General features: G+C 47.7%; 1 protein-coding gene across 7 annotated transcripts in view; it reads left to right on the top strand.

Moving 5' to 3' along the window:
* The first annotated feature begins 273 nt into the window (after positions 1–273).
* dab1a (DAB adaptor protein 1a) overlaps positions 274–8350 on the top strand; it is a 73095-nt gene continuing 65018 nt past the window's right edge. For 6 of the 7 annotated variants that reach the window (XM_068592993.1, XM_068592995.1, XM_068592991.1 and 3 more), the window contains exon 1: positions 7412–7835. The gene's annotated coding sequence lies outside the window, so the exon portion shown is untranslated. Of the gene's footprint in view, positions 333–7411; positions 7836–8350 lie in introns of those variants that run through there. The other variant, XM_068592990.1, reaches the window with a different exon arrangement.

Below are 8350 nucleotides of genomic sequence, written 5' to 3'. Positions count from 1 at the left end.
CAGTCGCAGGTAATGATCTCATCTCCCCGCTGGTGACGAGAGGCACACAAAGAGAGTTACACACACACACACACACACACACACACACTCTGTGAGAGGGAAAGATGGGGAACAGAGATTGGTAGTGTAATGGTACTCTAATGGGTTACCTGACAAGTGCTTTTTCTTAATGATACCCTCTCTCTCTCTCTCTCTCTCTCTCTCTCTCTCTCTCTCTCTCTCTCTCTCTCTCTCTCTCTCTCTCCCCTGTTCCTCTCCTCACTCTCTCCCTCCAGGTGCACCTTCCGTCTTTGAGCAGCCGTGGTATGGACACCAGGTGTGGCGACGTCCAGGTACGTGTCCGCCGCCGCCGACTGTTTCGTTCAAATGAAAAGTGAGTCTTCAAACCTCCGGCTGGAGGCGCGTTGTGTTAGCGCGGCGTGCAAAACAATCCGCACAGCGCAATAAAAGAGCAAACGGTGGGTAGTAATGGACGCCAGGAAGTGGTTTTTGGACGCGGCTTATCGGGATAGAAACACACACACACACACGCACACACACAGCAGTCACCTGAACGCATCGCATGCATGGCTCAGGAAGCGGAGAGGAGACGCTCGCTGAAACGATGCCCAAACGAACCAACGGCTGCTGAGGCAACGCGAGAGCAACAAACCTGTTGAGGACAAATCAACCGGCGAAAACTGATTGTGGAAAGAACAAAAAACAGAAGCATGAAGTCAGGTTTTTGCTTTTTTTTAAGAAACCAATCCTTGGTTTGGCTTTGTGTCGGTGTCAAATAGCTGCATCTGCTCAATTGGACAAACCTGAGCCTGCTATTACGCAACATGCGTCTAGCTTTGAGTCCTGCAGCCTCATCCACCTGCTTTAAAAAAAAAAAATGTATATTTCATTTTCTTTCCGCCCCACAGACACACTGTGATGCTCTTATATTCCTGGCTCTCTATTTTTATATTTATACCCACTGAGATGAGCAATGAGCCCCAGGCAGCCCTCACTCACACACACACACACACACACACACACACACACACACACACACGGGGCGGTCGGGGTCTGACCGTATGAACCGATGTGATGCGGTTAGCTGCATTGTGGCGCCGCACAAAGCTAACGCAGCAGCGGAGTTCCCGCTGTTTCCTTTCAGGGGAAAATCCTTTTAAAAAAATAATAAAAAATTGACAACCCAACAAGCATCTGTCGTTGCTGTGATTTTGCTCGTTCTTGGTTTGTAAATATGTAAAGTCTGTTCCTGTGGCAGTAATGGAGCCACTAAAAGTGTGTTTTCACTCCTCTGGTTCTCCGTCTGGAAGTCGATGGGTTTGTTTAACCAGCTTTTGTTTAGAAGTCTGTGGTGAACACGCTGCGGAGCGCGGACTATGTTGTTAAATATGTATTTTATATAAAAAGAATAAACTATGGATCGTCGGGATGTTGCCCGTTGGGTTTAAAGCGCCGGTTTAAAGCCCAGAGTTCAACTGTCTGGCCGTCGCCATCTTGGATTTTTCTTGTGTTGTGTTGTTTTGGGACCAATTATTGGAAGTGACCGTATGAGGACAAGCGAGGTAGAGACGCCCATATACGGCGCTGGCTGCAACCTGTCAATCACCTGGTAGCCCCGCCCCTAAAGCGTCCCCTGCTTTATGGTCTGTTTGACTCTAACAGACCATAATGTACTAAATGAACATCACGCTGTATAGAAGAAGACTAGAAACTAGAGATTGAGACATAAACTCATGTTCACAATGTTTACTGAGGGAATACATCAAGAGAGAAGTAGAGTCACTTATAGAGACTTCTATACAACCAGAGGAGTCGCCCCCTGGTGGTCAGGAGAGAGAATGCAGCTTTAACACATGAAGCATAGACTTCTATACAACCACAGGAGTCAGGTATCCAGGTGTTGAGGCCGCGAAAAACCGAACCAGTTAAAAAATGGATGAAGACAACATCCATGAGAAACAGAGCGCGCTGCATTATTTACAATACTGAGAAAACACTGAAACTGTGTCAGCCCGACTTGATCCTCTGCCCCCTCCCCTTCCACACACACACACACACACACACACACACACTCACACACACATACACACACACACTGGCACGCAACACAACACACGCTTTCCCTCCCTCAGCCCGTCTGGTTTGAGTGATTCACAGAGTTTACCTGAGGTGGAGCGGGTCAGTATCACAGCTCAGTCCAGCAGGTACACCGTCTGCAGGAGAGTCTCTCTCTCTCTCTCTCTCTCTCTCTCTCTCTCTCTCTAAAAAAAAACCCAAAAAGTTCAGAGGATTAAATGCATTTTAACAGCCGAGGGAAGGAGACAGGTGTAGGAGACGAGAGGTTTCTGTGTAGGAAGCGATTCAATAAGAAAAGTCTTCAGCCGGCGTCTTCTGACTCATCACCGTCAAACCGACCCGGTGCCGCTCACACGGGGGTGGGATGAGAGGCAGCCTTTACCCCCCGCTCACACACACACACACACACACACACACACACACACACACACCCTCTTCCCCCGTCTGCATATGTGGCAAACGTCGTTAATGAAATATTATGAAATATGATGGATCCTCCCCGAGGCAAAAGCCCTCAAAGTTACACGTCCCGATGAAAGCCTAAACATGTGTGACATGTTCAACCGAGCACATCTTTATATCCCCACCCCCTGCGGGGTAACACACAAGCGCACACACACACACACACACTCACACACACACAGACACACACACACTAGATATTCTATCTTAAGCAAATACCCACAAGTCAACCTGTCACCTTTAAGTCGTCTCCCTCTCTGTCTCTTTATTTGCATACCAGAGTACAATAAGAGCGGCCTGTCACGTTGTCACCCCTCCTCCATGTGTGTTTGCACAATTTCAGATTCAATATATTTATGTATATATATATATAAATACCTCATATCCACTCGTACGCTCTTCACATCTGTCAGGCAGCAGGTATATCCTGATACATCAGAGTTATTGAAGAGCGGCGTGCTGTGATAGCTGCGGTTATGCTGGGATACACACACACACACACACACACACACACTCTCAGCCCGGTGTGTGTGGAGCTAAACGGGCAGTATGGGAGCTTGTAAGCGAGGCGGGTCAGAGCTAATCTCATTCCGGTTCTCGGCGCGTCCGACAGAATTCACCTCCAGACGTATCGACGCCTCTTCAGAGGAGACGATGTCATTTTCACATTTCATTACCGACGCCGTGCGGCCATGTTTGTTAATGTAGTGTCGATGGGATTTTCTTACATTGAGACAGTTATAGTCAACGTATGAGGAAGATGCCTGCACGCAGCTAACAGCTACATCTCATAGCATGTGCTTAAAATCAGATGGTTTAATTTTTTTTAATTATTTTTAAATATCTTTTAAAAAATTTTTTTTTAATATTTTTTGATATTTTTATACAAAACAATTTTTAAATATTTTTTAAAATATTTTTTCGAAATATTTTTCCAAACATTTTTTTTTTTTAGATATTTTTTAAATATGTTTTGCATATATATTTTTTTAGTAATTTAAAAAAAAAATTTAAAAGATTTTTTTTAAATATGTTTAAATATTCTTTTATTTTTTAAAATATTTTTCTGGTTGCAGGAGGACTTTATTCTCACCGCCTCAACGCAACATAAACCCTCAAAGCAAAGCTCGCCGCTTCACCTTGAACCCGGGCGACTGGATGTGACGGCGCACCGTCATGTCCCATTATCTCCCATCATGCACGCAGAGTTGTGGGATTGAACATATGTAATGCTGCTGGATTTACATATCCAACACAAATGAAGCATATGGGCACAAACAAACACATTCATTACTCTCGGTTACTCGGATGTGGCGCCTCCCTCCCGTCTTCCTCTTTACTTTGTGGGGGAAGTATTCCTTCAAAGGTTTGACCTATGACCTTTGCCCCTCCCCCCCTCATCCTCCTCCATGTTGAGCCCCCGTGTTGAGTCGTCCACAGACGTGAACACGCCTCCACACTCTTCGCCATGACGCCGGCGCTCGGCGGCGCTCGGGCAATTAGAGCGCCGCCTTTGTCGCCTTTAACGAGTTTGACCCGTTCTTGCTGATAACGCCGACACATTTCCGGTCTTTTTCTCCCTTTTTTCTTCCTCTGCTTGGCCTCTCGTCTCCCCGTCCATCCCTTCCCCTCTACACACACACGTGTGTGTGTCAGAGAGGAATCCTAAACAGCGTTTAGTGTGCGAGAGCTGGACCGGGTATCGCCTCCATCTGGACATTTCCATGGATCGACCCCTCAACGGTCCGACTGGAGAAATAGAATTAAAAGGAGAAGAAGGGAAGTGCGATTCGCATGTGATCAGGTGAGTTTCTAGGTGACAGAAAGCATCCTGGAGTTATCTGTTCAGCCAAGCTGAGACAGACAGACAGAGACTGTAGAGGAGGAGGAGGAGGAGGTAGAGGAAGGTGAGGATAGACAGATACTGAGGGAGGGAGATATGGCAAAAAAAGAAGGGCAGAGATACTAAAGTGTGGGAGGGAGATAGACAGGAGGGCTGTGCACCGATGGAGAAGGTAAACTACAGCTATACTTAGAGAGGAAAACAGAGGAGACGAGGTGGTGGAGGACAGAGAACCAACCAAAGGAAGGAGGGAAGCTTCTGGAGGAACGCCAGGACGATGAGACGCAGAAATTAGGATTTAAATAAGGTTTCAGGAATAGATTTACACGGAGGAAGATATGGAAACGTCAAGCCAAAACATCTCCGCCAACATTCGGTTTCTTTCTCACGAGTAAATCTAACCAGCGTGTGTTTCACATCATTTGAGGAACAGTTCATTTTACAAAGTGATGTTTTGAGGTATTTAATTGGCCGATGCGGCGCGTTGCTCGACTTCAAATGGGTTTAAATTAAAATGTTCAACTCTACAAAACCTCATCCGATAAAACCCGACGGCTCACATCACGACGTGTCGCTTGGTGCCAGTTTGAGTAAAGATACAACGAGGAACTTTTCGGTTTGATTCTGGCGGCCCCTGTGGCCAAAAGCGGTATTTCTTTTTAAAACGAGCGCCGCAATTTGACCCGGTTCTTCAGCAGCGAGGATGAGGAAGAAGAGGAGGAGGATCCAACGACGAGCATTAAAAATAACTAGACACAAAAAAAGGTCTGTAGACGCATCAGGATGAAACTGAGACAGTTGAAAGTTCCTCACATTAACTTCCACTCACTTAAAGTCAGAAAAAGGCTTTTTGTGAGTGTATTTCGGCGCTTCAATGAACCTTCGCTCGTAGCGCTCGCGTCGGCAGTAAAATAAACCGCGTGCAACTCGACTCCGCTGCTTCCTGAACGCATCGCCGTCGTGTCTCAAACCGACGTTTTTAGAAAAGCCGAACCGAACGTTGCTTGAATGCGGAACAGGAGGGTTTTTTTAGCCGGAAGGCTGCTGAGCGGCTTCCACGTCTTTGCAGAGATCAGAGGAATCGTGTCCAGGCTGAGGCTCCCAAACCCCTGACACCACTGGGAGAGGAGGAAGAGGAGGAAGAGGAGGAGGTGCAGGGCCGGAAAAGTGAAAGGAAGTGTGGATTAAAGCTGCACAAGGTGAAGGCTTAAGGAAGAACAGAGGAAAGGCCTGAAACGGCAAAATGTTCCGATCCAGTGGGGTCAGGCGTCTTGTGTCAAAGTTTTATTTTCAGTCGGTCTTCTTCTAATAAATAAAAGAAATAATTCCAGTGAGGAAGTCGTATTTTCTGTCTTTCGGCACTTTTTTTTCTTCTCAAAACATTGTTTCTTACAGTAAAGCGTGCGCCCACTCTCAAAGTAAGTGGTGAGTTTGCCAAGTCCATGACTCACACACAAACAGACACACACTACGCACACACACACGCATGATTTTTGGCTCCATGACCTAAATTCGCCTGGTTCACAAATCAATAGTCTGCTGCTGAATGGCTGGGTGAAGGCTGCTGCTTGATCTCTGCTTGTGTGCGTTCATGACTCATGTTGTGTGTAGACAGAGGAGCGAGTGTGTGTCTGTGTGTGTGTGTGTGTGTGTGTGTGATGACTGAACTTCTGACGGTTCAGTCATCCTTTAACAACCTCGACAACCCGACGCGTTCTCGCTCCCATCTACGTCAACGGCAGACGCTCGGTCGGCGGCGCTACGCCTCAAACCGTGACGCTGCTAGCGTGTTTGATGTGAACGTCAGCGTTCACAGGAAGTTAGCTTGAGACAGAAAAGCCACTGAGACGAGACATTTTTTTAATGTAAACTCATCTGAATGATGCATTAAGTGCCCCAAAACTCACATGACTAGCTAGTGACTAGCGACTCACATGACAAGCTAGCAACTCACATGACAAGCTAGTGACTAGCAACTCACGTGACTAGCTAGTGACTAGCAACTCACATGACTAGCTAGTGACTAACAACTCACATGAATAAACGAGTGCTTAACAACTCATGTGACTAACGAATCACATGATAAGCTAGTGACTAGCGACTCACATAACTAGCTAGTGACTAGCAACTCACATGACTAGCTAGTGACTAGCAACTCACATGACTAGCTAGTGACTAACAACTCACATGAATAAACGAGTGCTTAACAACTCATGTGACTAGCGACTCACATGACTAACTAGTGCCTAACGACTCACATGACTAGCTAGTGACTAGCGACTCACCTGACTTGCTAGTAACTAACGAGTCACATGACTAGCTAGTGACTAGCGACTCACCTGACTTGCTAGTAACTAACGAGTCACATGACTAGCTAGTGACTAACGAGTCACCTGACTAGCTAGTGACTAACGAGTCACATGACTACCTAGTGACTAACGAGTCACATGACTAGCTAGTGACTAACGAGTCACATGACTACCTAGTGACTAACGAGTCACATGACTAGCTAGTGACTAACGAGTTATATGGCTAGCTAGTGACTTACGTGACTAGCTAGTGACTAGCAACTCACCTGACTTGCTAGTAACTAACGACTCACATGACTAGCTAGTGACTAGCAACTCACCTGACTAGCTAGTGACTAACGAGTCACGTGACTAGCGAGAGCCTTGAGAGCGAGAACTCGCTGCTAAACTCCAACAAAACAGTGAAGCTGATGACATTTCTCCCACAACTTTTAATTTCAAACCCAAATCCCCCAACACCACCTCCCCCTTTCTCTCTCTCCTTTCATCTTTTCCTGCTCATTATAGTTTTGTTAATATACATTTTCTAACCCCCCCCCCCCCTTCCTCCCCCCTCACCCCACCACCACCACCATGCCCACTCCCACTCCTTGAAAGCTGGATATTTGGGACAGCTCGGCAGCGGAGGGGTTAAGCCGAACCCGGCCTCGTGATTGGCTGCCGGCCGGCGGTCTGAACCAGCCTACAGAAAGAGGTAACCAGGCAACCTCAGAGAGGGGGAGAGAGAGAGAGGGAGAGGAAAGAAGAGGGGCAGAGGAGCGAGGAGGAAAGAGAGAGAGAGAGAGAGAGAGAGAGAGAGAGAGAGAGAGAGAGAGAGAGAGAGAGAGAGAGAGAGAGAGAGAGAGAGAGAGAGAGAGAGAGAGAGAGAGAGAGAGAGAGAGAGAGAGAGAGGAAAAAATAGGCGCTGAAAGAAGCCTGGCATAGTTTGGAGGGGATTGTGGAAGAAGATGTAACGGAGCTCGCAGCGCGCCTCCCCGGGATGGAAAACTGGATTACTGTCCCTGCCGAGACCCGCTGAGGATGTGAGGAGCCCGGGAGGAGACGCACGCGGAGGAACGGATATTCTAAAAGCCTTTTTTATTCTTCTTCTTCTTCTTCTCCACAAAATGGGAACTAACTGTGCTCATTTTCGCTGTAGTGCAAAGGTAAGAGCGCCAATGCGAGGCAGCCGAGGAACGGACGCAAAGTGCGCGCGTCCCGGTCCCGTGAACCCCGCGTGTGCGTGCGTGTGTGTGTGTGTGCATGTGTGTGTTTTAGGGGGGGGTCCACAAAGTGTTTAGCTCGGTGTTGGGTTGTGGGCATCAGAGGAGCCTGTGGATTCTGCTCCGATCGCTGCGATGAATTCGCGCTGCTGCTGCATCAGGATGTTTCAGTGTGCGCGCGTGAGTGTGTGAGTGTGTGTAGAGGGGTGTGTGTGGGGGTGTGTGACCCCCCCACCCCTCCCTCCCTCACTGGAAATGTGTGTGGCGGGAGGTTTGCTGCATTTGGGCATCCCCCCGCCCCCCTCCACCCGCGTGGCGTGTAGTAGTTATTTAGGGCGCGCTTCTCCACAGAGTCTCCACATCATCCATCATCCTCTCGCACTTTTACGCGCGTTGTTTTTACGCAGTGAGCGCCGACTCACAGACCTGACTACGCGTCAACTTCAATGTAGTTTCTG

Source organism: Clinocottus analis, unplaced genomic scaffold (genome assembly GCF_023055335.1).
Source record: "Clinocottus analis isolate CAN_PGR_092001 unplaced genomic scaffold, fCliAna1.0.p SCAF_28, whole genome shotgun sequence".
NCBI classification, from domain to species: domain Eukaryota; kingdom Metazoa; phylum Chordata; class Actinopteri; order Perciformes; family Cottidae; genus Clinocottus; species Clinocottus analis.
This window is presented reverse-complemented; position numbering and strand designations above follow the sequence as displayed.